General features: G+C 36.5%; 1 protein-coding gene and 1 pseudogene across 1 annotated transcript in view; one reads left to right on the forward strand and one right to left on the reverse strand.

Moving 5' to 3' along the window:
• Positions 1-15,243, reverse strand: part of LOC137641162 (lysosomal acid glucosylceramidase-like) — a 358,339-nt gene that overhangs the window by 79,200 nt on the left and 263,896 nt on the right. The window lies entirely within an intron of this gene.
• Positions 1,288-13,963, forward strand: LOC137640398 (uncharacterized; annotated as a pseudogene).

Genomic DNA, 15,243 nt, shown 5'->3' on the forward strand with positions numbered 1-15,243 from the left:
AGTGGATAAATTTTGTAAAACTATAGCTTGGATAAGGCGATTTATTCGCAATTGCAAATCAACTGGCCGTAGAAAAATTGGAAGTTTAATGCTGGAAGAACTTCAACAAGCTAAAAATAAAATGATTATCCTCTTACAAAAGGAATACTTTCCGGAAGAATATAAAGCTTTGGAAAAAAGGGGTAAAGTTTCAAAATTGACCTTAATATTACAATTGAATCTCTTCTTGGAAGAAGGTATTATAAGATGCAGAGGAAGATTGGAACATGTCGCACAGGCGGCGGAAATAAAATTCCCAATCTTACTGCCGAAAAGTTGTTTTCTCACAAAATTGATAGTAAGGGAGCATCACTGTTTACAAGCTCACAAGGGAATAAATGCAACCGTGGCAAGTGTGAGACAGGAATACTGGGTCCCACAGCTTCGCCAATTATCCAAAAGTGTAATTCATCATTGTATAATCTGTAAGAAAACACAGGGGAGACCCTACCGTGTGAATATTGCTCCACCATTGCCAGAATTTCGGGTGCAGAGAAAACAACCCTTTTGCGTTACGGGGGTAGATTATACAGGAGCGTTGTTAACCAAGGAGAAACATCAAAATCCTGAAAAAGCCTTTATTGTGTTGTTTACTTGTCTAGTTACTAGAGGAATCCATATCGAATTAGTAAAAGATCTGTCTTGCGATTCGTTTCTTATGGTGTTCCGAAAGTTTTGTAGCCATCGGGGATTTCCTTCTTTAATTCTTAGTGACAATGCTACTACCTTTGTACCAACTTCAGTTTATTTGAAAAACATGGCAGAAAGTTCCTTAGTACAAGAACACCTGAATGCTATCGAATGTAAATGGAAGTTCATACCAGCCAGAGCACCTTGGTTTGGAGCTATATGGGAAAGATTGATTGGTCTTCTGAAAATATGTCTAAAGAAGGTAATAGGTCAGGCCTTTCTCAGCTTTAGTGAACTTTCCTGTATTGTGACTAAACTTGAAGCAATTATTAATGACAGACTCTTAAGTTATACTCCAGGAGATCTAGACTAGTTGGATATTCTGACGCCCAATCGTTTGATTTTAGGATGTAGATTGAGATCTTTCCCTAGGGAAGTCATAGATTGAAAAGATGAAACTAAGGACCCTCTGTATGGAGAAAATAAGGATGTTGGAAAGCGATTTTTGTACATCACAAAAAAAAATGTGATGACCTGTGGAAAAGGTGGGGGAGAGAATATTCAACTTCTCTCCGAGAAACTCATCGGGTGGGAATCAGACACGAATCTTGGCCCAAAATGGGAGATGCTGTGTTGATACAAGATGAAGGACCCAGAAGTCGTTGGAAACTCGGTCAAATTGTCAAATTACACGTGGGACCAGATGATGTCTTGCGCGTGGTTACTTTAAAAACCCCACAAGAAAGTAATGAGACCTGTTGTCAAGCTATATCCTTTGGAATTATGGCAAGAGACTGATGTTGTCATATCTGAGAAAACTGATAACGAAAGCACCCGACCGACCAGGAAAACAACACAGGCAGCTACTGAGGCCAGAAGAGCCCTCATTCAAGCAGGACAATTATAACTGTAAATATTGTTTCTGTTTGCTGGGAGTGTATCGTGACTTAAGATGGAATCAGGATAGTGCATTTATAAAGACCAGTAAGCAGTCCTTTATCTTTTATTTTGTAAGGGAAATATTATGAACATTATGTCGAGTGTTTTTTGAAGAATAAAGTACATTCAATAGTTGTTAAAGTTTGTTTTTGGCGAATGTGGGTCGCGCATGCGTGGATCGTCAGTCGTCTTTGAGTTATTTGACTCAGAATCGAGTTAGTACCGGCTCACTTATGTGACTGTGAGGGTCATAGTTACCCTACAGTATCTCAGGGGAGGGAAGGAATTAACACACCCACGAGAGGAGTTCTTATCATCATGGATTAAGCTAAGTCAAAATTTTATAAGTGTTTTGTGATGTTAGTGATATTGAAGGGCATGCATGCACGTTAGATATCGTAACTAGCAGACACTTGTAAAATATGACTATACTTCGGGTTGCCGGATAGGAAATTTTACAATGAATAGTTAAGGTTAGTAATAAATATGAATAATCTATTCCTAGTCAAATAATTATTCAAACAACGCAATTTCTCCATTTATTGAATGAAAGGAACAGAAAAGAATCCTTGAAAATCTGTTAAAGAACCTGGTAATATGTAAACCAAATTGGGGTAAATTTAGGTTTCCATATTTATTGAAGATTCTATATGTTTACTATTTTGGATTCTTTTGAGTAAATATAACTAGTGTACAGTACTTTTGAGAAACACAGTGGTCTGATTTTTCTTCTACTACACAAAAAAAATGGCTTATTGAGAAAGTCTTTTACGATTTTCAATGATCAGTCTGTTCTGAAAAAACGCCTTTATTCTTTCAATCTGCCTTGTATCAAATATTCGTTTTCTTGTATAGTCTTCAGCTGCTGAATCTCATGTTATTTTGTTGGACAAGAACTTGCAGTTTATTAAAATTCTTATTCCTTTTCTAGATACTAATCTCTAGCATCATCGTTATTTATGCATGTTCCATAAGCTATTTCATAATTATGATTTACATTCAGTTCTTCCCAAACTGTACCATCCTATTTGTAGTACTAGGTATGCAGTTAATTCTAACAGTCCTTCCTTCTCCATCATAAGTCTAGAAGATTTATTTCAACTGTGACTAGATTGTATGATCTTCCTAATCAGGCAGTTGACATAAGTCTTTCTTTATAGGTATATGACAGATCTATTTTAATGTTGTTACTGATCTCAAGATATCTTATATCCAATATTCATTACTTCTCATGTAGTTTATTAATTTCTTCATTTCATTTTCTCACTATGCTTTTTTTCCCTGTTAGAGCCCTTGGTCTTATAGCATCTTGCTTTTTCAACTAGGATTGTAGCTTGGCTAATAATAATAATAATAATAATAATAATATTAATAATAATAATAATAATAAAAATAATAATAATATTACTTCAACAATTTATAATTGGATGTGTAGGTCTTTGAGCATGTTATTACTTTAGAATAGGAGAATTTGATGTGGTCTAACCTCATAATGATAATAACATTTTATAATATTGATTAACGATTTTCCCAATATTGCAAATAGGCTGTTTAAATATATGGACCACTTGAAATGTGTTCTATAAGGCTTATTCATATTGAAAATATAACGATAGGCATTTGTTTAAAGCCCTTCATTGTTGAAAAAAAGAAAGATAATTACTAGCAATAACTAGCTATGTTTATAATGACAATATTACAAATGCATATGACAAATTTTCTAAGCAATTTGTATTTTTCCCAACTAGACAAACTTGAGTCCTTTGATAGGAATATGATTTAAACGAAGCCGTAACTTGGCAGTTAAAATCTATAACAAGGTGTTACAGTTAATGGAGGATGGGGGGGGGGGAAGCCCAGCACCAATCCCTGCTGGATCACCGAATAGCCACTGACCTCAACTAGGGCTTGCAAGGTGGATGAGGCAAGAAGTATATCTTAAAGGACTAAGGTTTGTATAGTTACGAGATATACAAATTACTTTTTAAAAATTTCTGATTTGTTCCTACATGGATACAAACCTTTGTCCTTCAACAGGAGACATATCTCTAGGTGGGAGGAAGTCCTGTAACCAAAGTGGCTGGTTTAAAATCCTGGGATATCATACAATCGGTTCTTGGGAGGAGCATGCATGTTGATCCCAATCTAACTCTTTATGTCTTGAAATTCAGATGATAGGGCTAGGTTTCTGCCATAGACAGACGGTCATGGAGGAACCTATATCCTCAAGGTATACATTGTCTTCAGTGTAAAAGCTAAAATACAGTGATGGATTCACCTTACTTTCCATCCTAAACCTCGTCAGGATAATGAAGCAAAAGCCCTTATATCCTAATCTAAAATAGAATAGTAACTTGGCGTGGTAGCTTACCAGCATCAAGGTCCGATCCAGTGACATAAGGGCTCAACATCTACACTCCAAGGTAGGAAAAGGAAAAGAGAAAACGAGGCCTAGACTACGTTGCAACCAATATTTTAGATGTGATGCTTCTAGTTCTGTGGGGGAGCTAATCACACTACAGCACATACTGAGCTGCTACCAGAGGTCCTACATAAAACATATTGAGTGACTTGTGGGTGCATTCCCATAAATGGTGGGCTGCGAGGGACGTCTGGCTTTTCCAGACTCAGGCCTTCAGGAATTGACCCACGGCCAGGTTCTTCTTAAAGGCTAATGTGGCAACTACTTATCTGATCTTATAATTTTGAGATTGTGACAGTTCCTACGGCTCACTTGCTGCATGAATTTGTGCTCTGCTAATTGTTTCTCGAAGCCAGAAGGTGATTGTGTTTGTGGAGATCATCTTTTTTATCCGGCTGGAGCTAAAGGTCAGAAGGATTGAGTGCGCTTCAGGTAGTGTCTCGGTGCCTTCAAAGAGCAAAGAAGTATACCGTCTGGGTTGTCGGTTGAATCTGTAAATGAGATGTGATAAGGGGTGCATCTCCTCACTATCTCTGTACAGGCGAGGGTCAATAAGTAAACCGTCTGAGGGGTCAAGTCCTTTTTGGACACCTGCCTTAAAGGCTCATAGAGGACCTTTTCTCGGATCTTGAAACTCTGGTTACATTCTATACTAAGGGTTTGAGTTCTCCCAGAGGGCAGGACAACTCCAAGCTCTTCATAAGCATTAATTATCCAAAATATGAAAAAAGCCTACACTTTTCATACTAAAGACTTGGCTCAAGGCTGGGCAATAATGTTTCACCACTGAGACTGAAAGAAGCTTCTCTCTAGGCAGAAAAACAAGGAAGTCTGCAATCAGTTGAATATATGCTTCAAGGGTGAAAAGTACCCCATCTATAGCACCATTCCCAAAAGATGGCTAATTTTGCCTAGCAGAATGTCATAGAAGACTTTTGAAAGGATCAGGATATCTCCTACTGTGTGCCTTCCGAAAAGCATTTCTCTTGTAGGAGACAGAGATGTAACTGAGTTGTGAACAAATAAGGTAAAACGACAGTGGAGGTCCTGTAGAGAGTAGGGTTCTCCTGCTGTATGGGACTGGAAAAGCAGCCATCAAAGTAAGTAAGTAAGTGATGCCTCTGCAGGTAGGGGTGGCAGAGTAAGTTGGCACAAATAGGTAACTCTCTCAAATGTAGGTCAGAAGAAATAGAAGGCCCAGGTACCTTTCTGCTAGGGGCCATTTGGGGACAATAAACATTACCTTGTGGTTTGGGGTAAACAGTATCCTGTTTACCTTTCGAATCAGTCAAAACAATAGAAAAGCATAGACATCTAGGCTGTCTCAAGGATTATTCAAATGCACACTCTGAGGCTGCTGATAGATCCAGAAGTGGTGAGCAGTAGATTGGAAGTTTCTTGAGTCTCATCACAGATGTTGATCATTGGGAACATCACAAAGTCAAGAGGCTCCTTACCACCCGAGGATGAAGGGATCATTCTGATCAGACCACTTGTCTTTGTCAACTTAGGGTGTCAGCAATTGCATTCATTTAGCCAGGAATGAGCCTCTAGGACAGCTTAACTTCATAGCAAACAAAGTTTTCTCATGAGTGCTAACTTCTCTAGGAGGAGGGATGTTTGGATCTAGACTGCCTACCTATTCTTCTATCTATGAGTCTGGTGGCCTTTTAAAGTTTAACAGATCACGGAAATGTGAGGGTTTTGCAATAAAAGGGCCAGAGAGAATGAAGCTCAAGGAGAGACTATCGACTCTATACAGAGCTGTATATCAACAGAACTCTTACTGATTTGTACATCAGAACCGCATGACACAACTAGATGTGTTAGCCTAAGATTTAAATTAGGGTAGGTTAGGCTATGATTGACACTCGGACTCGATGACTCTTGGTAAACCAAATTGCATAAACAAAGCAAAATCAGTAAAGTTTAAGAAGCTCATTACTGTGAAATCCAGCAAGTTTGGTCATGATTCAGTTCATCAACTACCCCACTTACACAAGAATCACATATCCTAGCCTTCTTTGGTTTTTCCACTAATCAAAAAAAAAAATTCATTTACAACTTCAATCTTCTAAATAAACTACTACTAACTGAAGATAACATAATATGTGGAACTGAGAGGGAATTACACTCTTCATAACAGTCATCCAATTCACACCTTATCGCAAGGCATGCGAGACAAAGAGAATGAAGAATATTACCGCTCAGCAATAAAGACCTTAGACAACCCTCACAAGTCAAGACGGATGTCTAAAGAAATAACAATAAACAATAGATAAAAAAGAATTTTTATAAAATTCATAAAAAGCAAAATTAGAAGCTGGAGCTTGATTGATTGATTTTAAGTTTTCTGGCATCCTGTAATCCAAAGTCATTGACAGCAATATCATTTATTATATACAAAGAATATAAAAATATTCAATTAAAATCACAAGAGCTAAGATATCATTATGGAAGTTAAATAGTTTTCAGAAGACGTAAACTGAAATAAATCTAAAAATGCCTATAGCATCGTATATTACATCGTGTTTAAGAATCTTAGCAAAGATGAACCTGCCATCCTCACCTCGGGCCTCAAACCGATAGCTATTTCTCAAGTTGCTATAACTGGGGAATTCGGTCAACAAATGCCTCACTGTTAAAGGTACCAAACAGTCATCGCAATGCAGTTGGTGTTGACCATTTAGCAGAAACTCGTGAGTCAACCGAGTGTGACCAATACGGAGACGACAAAGAGTAGTCTCTCACTTTTGGGGCATCATTTTATATCTCCAAGGGAATATAACATTAGTTATTTCTCTTATTCTATTTTGAACTAAATTATCTCAATGATGTTGCCAATTACTATAAACCAAATTCTTAATGCTAGGCAAAAAAAAATCATTACAATGAGTGGGATACCTTCTTGGTAGCAACTCAGCTGCAACATTCTTTGCCAGTAAATCTGCCTTTTCATTTCCAGACACACCTGTGTGTGCTGGAACCCAACAAAAAACCAAATATAAAATCTTTACAACTATAGGGTTATTGGAATTAAAAACATCTAAAGCATGTAGGACACTTCTTGCATCACTAAAATTAGTAAAATTGTCCTCATCTTTTAACACTATGTTCTCAATAGCAGTTAGTATGTCATATAGTTCGTCAGTAACTATAGAGGATACTAGAGGAAGTGCACCTCCACAATTAAAAGCACTACTATACACTCTAAATCCAATGCCAGCATTGGATTTTGAGCCATCAGTATATATAAAAGCCGATCCTGTATGTTCTTAAACATGTTCCACAAAAGGAGACCTGGTTTCTAAGTTAGTCATATTCTTTTTTATACCAATGAAATATTTCAAAAAAGATATCTCTGATAATTTCCACGGAGGGGTTGATGATATCCTACATGGGAGCACTTTATTTCTACCCATGTACTAATGATTTTTCTCGGAAATCATAAGGTTGAGATTTTGGTACAACTCAAATGATCTACAGTGCCTTAAGAAGTTTGCAGTATGAGAGGCTAAAGAATTAGGAAGTCTTTGCAACCTAAACCAATACCAAACAATAGAAGACCAGGTAAAGGTCTGAAGGTAATTCTCCAGCATCAACAAGGAGGCTTGGGATAGGCGAAGTTCTAAAGGCTCCTGTAGACAATCTGATATCAGCATGGTGTATGGGATCTAAAATCTTTAATCAGCTTAGGGTAGCTGACGAGTATATTTCACACCCATAGCTAACTTTTGAAAAAATTAAGGACTGGTAAAACTTTAAAAGTTTCACAGTCTGCCCCTCCCCCCCCCCCCACCTAATGTATAGGACAAAACTTTTAAAAGATTCAGAGCCTCAAGACATTTTACTGTTATGGCTTTCAAGAGTGGAACCCATGTAAACCAACAATCAAATATCAACACTAGAAATCTAGCTTCACTTACCATACATGGGATTGGTTGATCTTTGATGTATAGATCTAGGTCTGGATGTATTCACCGAATACGACAGAAATAAACAACAGTAGTTTTACTTGTTGAAAACATAAACCCATTCTCATCAGCCCACTGTATAATTTTGTCAATTGTGAGTTGTAGTTTTCTCTCTACCATTGCCATTCTAGCCCCAGCAAATGATATGGAGAGATCATCTACAAATAGTGTTTGGAGCATATCTTGCGGAATGACTGAGGATATTCCATTAATAGCTAGTGCAAATAGGGTTACACTTAGCACACTACCCTGAGGAATTCCTTCTTCCAGACATTTCCACTCTTACAGAGCTAACCCCATTCTCACTTTAAAAAAATCTATGTGAAATAAATGATAGAATGAACAATGGTAGCACTTCTCAAAATTCCAAAATATGAAAGGCTTTAAGTATACCATATCTCCATGCAGTGTAATATGCCTTTTTAAAGGTAAAAAAAAAAGAAAAAAAAAAAGACTGTTGCGTGGTGCTATTTGGAAGCAAAGGCTTCACAAATAGAGGACCCAAGTTTTATCAACGCATCAATCGTTGAGTGCATTTTTCTAAATCCACACTGATTGGGTGATAAAATACCCTTTTTTTTCCAGGTACCACATCAGTCTTGCATTGACCATCTTCTCAATGATCTTTCATAAACAATTGGGTGATAGTTTGCTGCTAAAAACTTATCCTTACCGGGTTTTAAAAAGGCTAAAATAATGGCAAGTTCCCAAACACTTGGATTACTATGATCATGCTATATTCTGTTAATAATGCTTAAAATAAATAACTTGGTATTAACAGGTACATGTTTATTCATTACATATGGAATTCCATTGGGTTCAAAGGCTGTATCATTATAAGTAACAAGTGTGGAATCAAGTTCTCTTTCAGATAAAGGAAAATTGTTTGACTCTTCCCTTCTTGTTGCAAATTTTAAATTTTTTTCTTCAATGCTACTTTACTGGTAACCGGGAGCTGCTTCACACTTCATGGCACGACGGAACTGTGCTCTACATTTTTTTGTATACTACCATTGTCTCCTCTGTATGGCATCTATGCAATCAAGTCAAATATTTCCTTGTGGCTCTGTGCAAGGCAGTTAATTCTGAAGACCACCATGACACTGGTCATCATTTGAATAACCCTTTGGTTTTGGAGGTCAAATTAATTCCTGCTGTACGGAGAGTTCCATTCACTAAGTCTAGGGCATCATCAACACTTTCAAACTGTTCTGCACTCCTCTCAATTTCACTTAGCTCACGAAATTCAACCAAGTCCACCTTGTCAAGATTCCATCGTGGCGATCTCTGTTGTGTATAATGATTGGTGCATGATCAACAGTTTGCCAATCACATAATATCCACAAATCAAAATCAAGGAGACAGAACGTGCAATTGAAAGGTTGACACATTACAGAGTGTCTGTCTGAGAATGAAAATGTGTGGACTCCACAACTGATGATATAATATTGCCCATGGTGTTTGCTAAAACATCACCCCATAAAGGATATCTACCATTCAAATCTCCAAGTAATAGACAAGGTTGAGGGATTTCTTGAACCACCTCTACTAAATTATCATATGAAATGTTAACATTTGGAGGAAAGCACAGAGAGCAGATTGTATATTTTTCCCCATATCAATCTGTACAACCACTGCCTGCAGAGGTGTAGGAATGGACAAAGATATATGCGGAACATCTCGATGAGCATATATGAGACTTCTGCTATGGCTCCTTACTCAGTGATCATAAAGTGTTCTATAGCTAATATATTCACGAGGACAAGGAGTATCATCATCAAGTTTGTTCTCTTGTAGACACCATTATGGTGGAGTGCTCAAGAATGAGGTGCTTAAGTTCTTCATATTTGGCCTTAAATCACTGACAATTACATTGCAAAATGGAGGAAAAAACTATGCTTTATTTTCTGAAAGACGTCTTGAATGAGGCCTTCCTACTTGCAGTTTTGATTTAACGTTATTTTCTATAGGCTTCTTAACCCTGGACAGGTAAACGTGTAACGTATACGCCACCGCCTATATGCGCAACACCACTTTTTCACTTCTGCGCCGCTTGGGTTCTGCTTCTGAGCGGAAATTTACCCAGCACCGGTTAGTTAGACCAGAGAGACAGCCGAAGGAACAACTGCCATTGTCCCCTCTCTCCCCATTTTTTGGAAATCGACATTTTTGTTTTTCCTGGTAGCGTATACGCTACACGTTTACCTGGTAAGTGACTGTGATTGATTTTCACAAGTTTTACAATATTGACTACAATATATTTATTTCTGTGAATGTTTTGATACTTATAGTGAACGTTGATAAATGAATTGAGAACATGATGCTAATGGTATATTGGATGTAGGATTACCACCTATAATTTAATTCAGCCAATATTAGTAATTTGTTTTTTCTCTTTTTACAGTTTCGATCATGGCACGCAGAAATCTTTCTGAAAAGGAGATCTTGATGAGATTGTTCAGCACTGATGACCTTGGAAGCGATACAGAGGTTGATGATGACGAAATAGAGGTAAATAGCACGTGTCAGGATGATTATGACATGGAAAATGAGAACAACTTCCCAGCAACGATGGCCGATCCTCCTCAAGATATTTCTGTCAAACCATCAGCTTGTTTGGCATTTGATGAACCACCTGCAGTGCCTTCCACTTCGTTTGCAGTGCCTTCTCCTTTGTCAGCAGTGCCTTCTTTGTCAGCAGCGCTTTCTCCTTTGTCAGCAGTGCCTTCTCCATCAGCAGTGCCTTTTTCATCAGCAGTGCCTTCCCCTTTGTCAGCAACGGCTTCTTCTTCGTCAGCAGTGCCTTCTTCGTCAACAGCGCCTTCCATTTTGTCAGCAGTGCCTTCCCCTTCGTCAGCAGTGCCTTCTTCATCAGCAGTGCCTTTTTCGTTAGCAGTGCCTTCTTCGTCAGCAGCGTCTTCCATTTTGTCAGCAGTGCCTTCCCCTTCATCAGCAGTGCCTTCCATTTTGTCAGCAGTGCCTTCCCCTTCGTCAGTAGTGCCTTCCCCTTCGTCAGCAGTGCCTTCAACTTCTTCAGCATCTCCTTCAGAAATGTTAAGCCTTTCAGATGAGAGAAGTCGGATGAGGAAAAGGGGGGAGCTCCATCCTGAACTTGGGGAGCCCATCAAGATGCTTGACCAGAAAGTTCTGCGTGTCAAGGACAAGACCGTATGGCACAGTGACCCAAATCCTCGTTTGCCTAGTATTGTGAAGACATCCATACAAAAGGGTGCTCCCACTATTGTTACTGAAAGTGCTACCTCTGCAAGTGATATGTTTTCCTTATTTTTAGATGATACGATGTTAGCTAAAGTGTGCCTACATACTAATGATAAAATGAATGCAATTAAAGAACAGTTTAGTGCAACCTACAATGCAACATTTAGGGATGTGAACCTGATGGAGATGAAGGCATTCATTTGCATTCTTTTGTTTAGTTGCATCAAGCGGGAAAATCACGTGGCAACGGAGGAAATGTGGTACCCAGTGTGTGGCTGTCCCTTCTACAGGAGTATCATGAGTGAACGTAGGATTTCCTTCATTCTCCGCTGCCTACGATTTGGTGACAGTACCACAAGGAATGTGAGGAAGCAAAATAACCGATTTGCCCATATACGGAAACTATAGGATTCTGATTCACAAGTGCATTGTGAATTATCGTCCAGGGCCACAGGTAACTGTAAATGAGCAGCTTCTTGCATTTCGGGGGCATTGCATATATTGGATGTTCATTCCAAACAAACCAGCAAAGCAAGCAGATTTTATTTTTGGTAGTGGGCTCTTCTCTTACTATATATATACTGTGTATATGTGTATATATATATATTTATATATATATATATATATATATATATAATATATATATATATATATATATATATATATATATATATATATATATATATATATATATATATATATATATATATATATATTCTGTGTGTGCCCTTATAGTTCAAACTAGCTAAGTAAATATATTTCAATTGTGATTTCATGCCCAAATTTTTATTTACTACATACTTTACAGTACATAATCATTTTTATATATACAGTATATATATATATATATATATATATACACATATATATATACATATATATATACATATATATATATATATATATATATATATATATATATATATATATATATATATATATATATATGTGTGTGTGTGTGTGTGTGCATTCAAATTAGCTAAGTAATATATTTCAATTGTGATTTTATGCTAAAAGTTTTATTCACTACATACTGTACAGTATATATATATATATATATATATATATATATATATATATATATATATATATATATATATGTATATGATTTTATGTTTGGTCTTATAGTGATCTTATATTATTACAAAAATTACTAACAATAATATTATCAAAATTATTATTATTAAAAGATTTATTAAAATTATAGCTTATAAAATCATTTTTATTATTATTATTAAAATTATTTTGAAAATTATTAAAATTACTATTATTACTAAAACTTTAAATTTTTTAAATTATTATCAGTTCAAACCAGCTAAGTAAATATATTTCTAATGTGATATCATACTGTAATCTTTATTTACTACATACTTTACTGTATATAATCATTCATATATGTATACATATATATACATACATATATATATATATATATATATATATATATATTTATATATATATATATATATATATATATATATATATATATATACTGTATATATATGCATATATATACATATACATATATATATATATATATATATATATATATATATATATGTATATATATACATATATGCATATATACATACATATATATATATATATATATATATATAGATATATATATATGCATATATACATACATATATATATATATATATATATATATATATATATATATATATATATATATATATATATATATATATATACAGACTGTACGTCTGTGTGTTGGATTTTGTATATATGATTTTAATGATTTCATTGTTCTTACAGGTACGGCATCAAGCTGGTGGTGGCATGTGATGCAGATAGCCATTACATGTGTAATGCAATGCTATATCTTGGAAAAGGGACTATGGCAGACAAGGTGAAAAGTGGAACGCTTGGAGAGTTCTTCACTTTGGAACTAATCAGGCCATTCCAGCGTTCAGGGCATGTAGCAACTACTGACAATTGGTTTACATCTCTGGCCTTAGCCCGCAAGCTGAAAGAAGCCTCCATGCATTTAGTCGGGACAATCAGACCAAACCCTTACTAACCACAGGAAATTATGGACGCGAAGATCAACCTTGGCGATACGGTGGCCGTATACAGCTATGAGGATAAGGTAACAGTGCTCTGCCAGAAAGTCAACACAACCAAGAGGATTCAGCCAGCTGTTATCTACAGTTCACCATAGGCCAACCATCGTCAATGGAAAGAAAACCAAGTCCATATGTTTTACAATGCAACCAAAGGGGGAGTGGACACCTTCGACCAAATGTTTGCATCAACATCTTGCAGTCGAAAGACAAGGAGATGGCCATTATGTCTGTTTTATGGCATTCTGAATATTATTGTGAATAATGCATTCATAATATATTCCAACAGACCTAACTTCAGAGATGCCACACGACGTCAGTTTGACATGAAATTGGAAATGGATATATGTCGTCCTTGGGCATACTACAGACTCACCCGGACTGGTCTTCAAAGGGATCTTGCAGTATGTATCCAAAGTGTAATTGGCCCCGTGCAACAGCTCCCCAGGCAACAAGGGGAAGATGCAATAAAGACAGAAAAGCGACAAAGATGCCATATTTGTCCTCATTCGTCAAAAGCTAAGACGAAACTGTTGTGTGTCACCTGTAAAAAGTCTTCTTATCATCATCCTATAGGACACTTTCCCCCTTTTTCTTTTCTTTCCAAATTTTTCTTGTTTTCAGCCTCAGGGACTCCTAGAAACTATCATTAGGCTGTTTTTATCAAGTAGCAAGGAGAAAGGCTCCCAAGGCCCCGAGAGTGGTAGTCTCTCAAAATCAACAAAAGTTTTCAGGTTTCAGTCGATAAAAATCATTAAGTTATTTCCATGTTTTTATTGAGTATATCCTAGTCGTAGATAGCTAGAATTATATGCATAAAAAAATTCATAAAAAAAAAATGTATTACCGGAATTACCAAGTGAAGTTGAAACAAGAAGTAGCGTATACGCTACACGTTTACCCGTTACGTTATCGATTTAGATGTTTACCTGTCCAGGGTTAAAAGAGAGTGTTGATAAATTAGGTTTTATATTTCCTTTTTCAAGTTCTTTTGACCTAATTGTCGAGGGGGTTGGTGAACCTCAACTTGAATTTTGGATTGATTTAAGTTGTTTTCTTGTTGATCTGAAAAATCAACAGACAAGACATCATAACTATTTGATATCATAACTTTGATGTTCTTAATGGAAGGGGTTGAGGGAGATGAAAGTCTCTCTCTTTTCCAATTAAGATGTGGTGATTTATCAGGTTTTGGAATCTTTCCCACTACAGATGCAAATGATAATTTTGCTCTAAGTGAAACCTCCATCAAATCAGGAAAAGACAGAGCCTGAGAGAGGTTAGTATTTTTCTTCTTTGTAATGGGATACAAAGGTTTAATAGCGGTTGGCGAAGCCTTAGGAGGTGATATTCTTTCCTCATCATGCAGATTGTTATCAGATGACGTATTTCTTTTTGTGAACTACTGGCGAAAATAGGTGGGTTAGATGTCTCTTGCTGCAATATTCCTCCTGATTTCAGCGCCTTGGTATAGCTTGTTGATCTATTCAGTAGTTTCTTGCATGCCCCAAACTTATATGTTCAATTCTGGATTTATTGAGGGAAGTCTCTTCTAACTTATATTACTGGCGACTCCTGTCAGTAGATTTATTATTCAAATTACGGTTTAAACACGTGGCCTCAAGTGTACTATCTCCATGGTGATGTTTGGAGCAAGTGCTAGACATCTTTCCATTTTTGCAGACAATGGAAGAGTGTCCAAATTTGAAACGATTGAAACATTTCCACATAGTGATTGAAAATGATAGGATTTAAGTTCGACCTTTTAAACAGAGGCCACCTCTGTTTAAAAGGTCGAACTTAAATCCTATCATTTTCAATCACAATGTGGAAATGTACATCAACATCCTGGAAAGTAAGGATAATCATGGATGTCCAAGGAACCTTATGCACCTTCCACACTGGTAATGGACACATGGCCAGTATCTCCTAT

This window comes from Palaemon carinicauda, chromosome 5, assembly GCF_036898095.1.
Source record: "Palaemon carinicauda isolate YSFRI2023 chromosome 5, ASM3689809v2, whole genome shotgun sequence".
In the NCBI taxonomy this organism is placed as follows: Eukaryota; Metazoa; Arthropoda; class Malacostraca; order Decapoda; family Palaemonidae; genus Palaemon; species Palaemon carinicauda.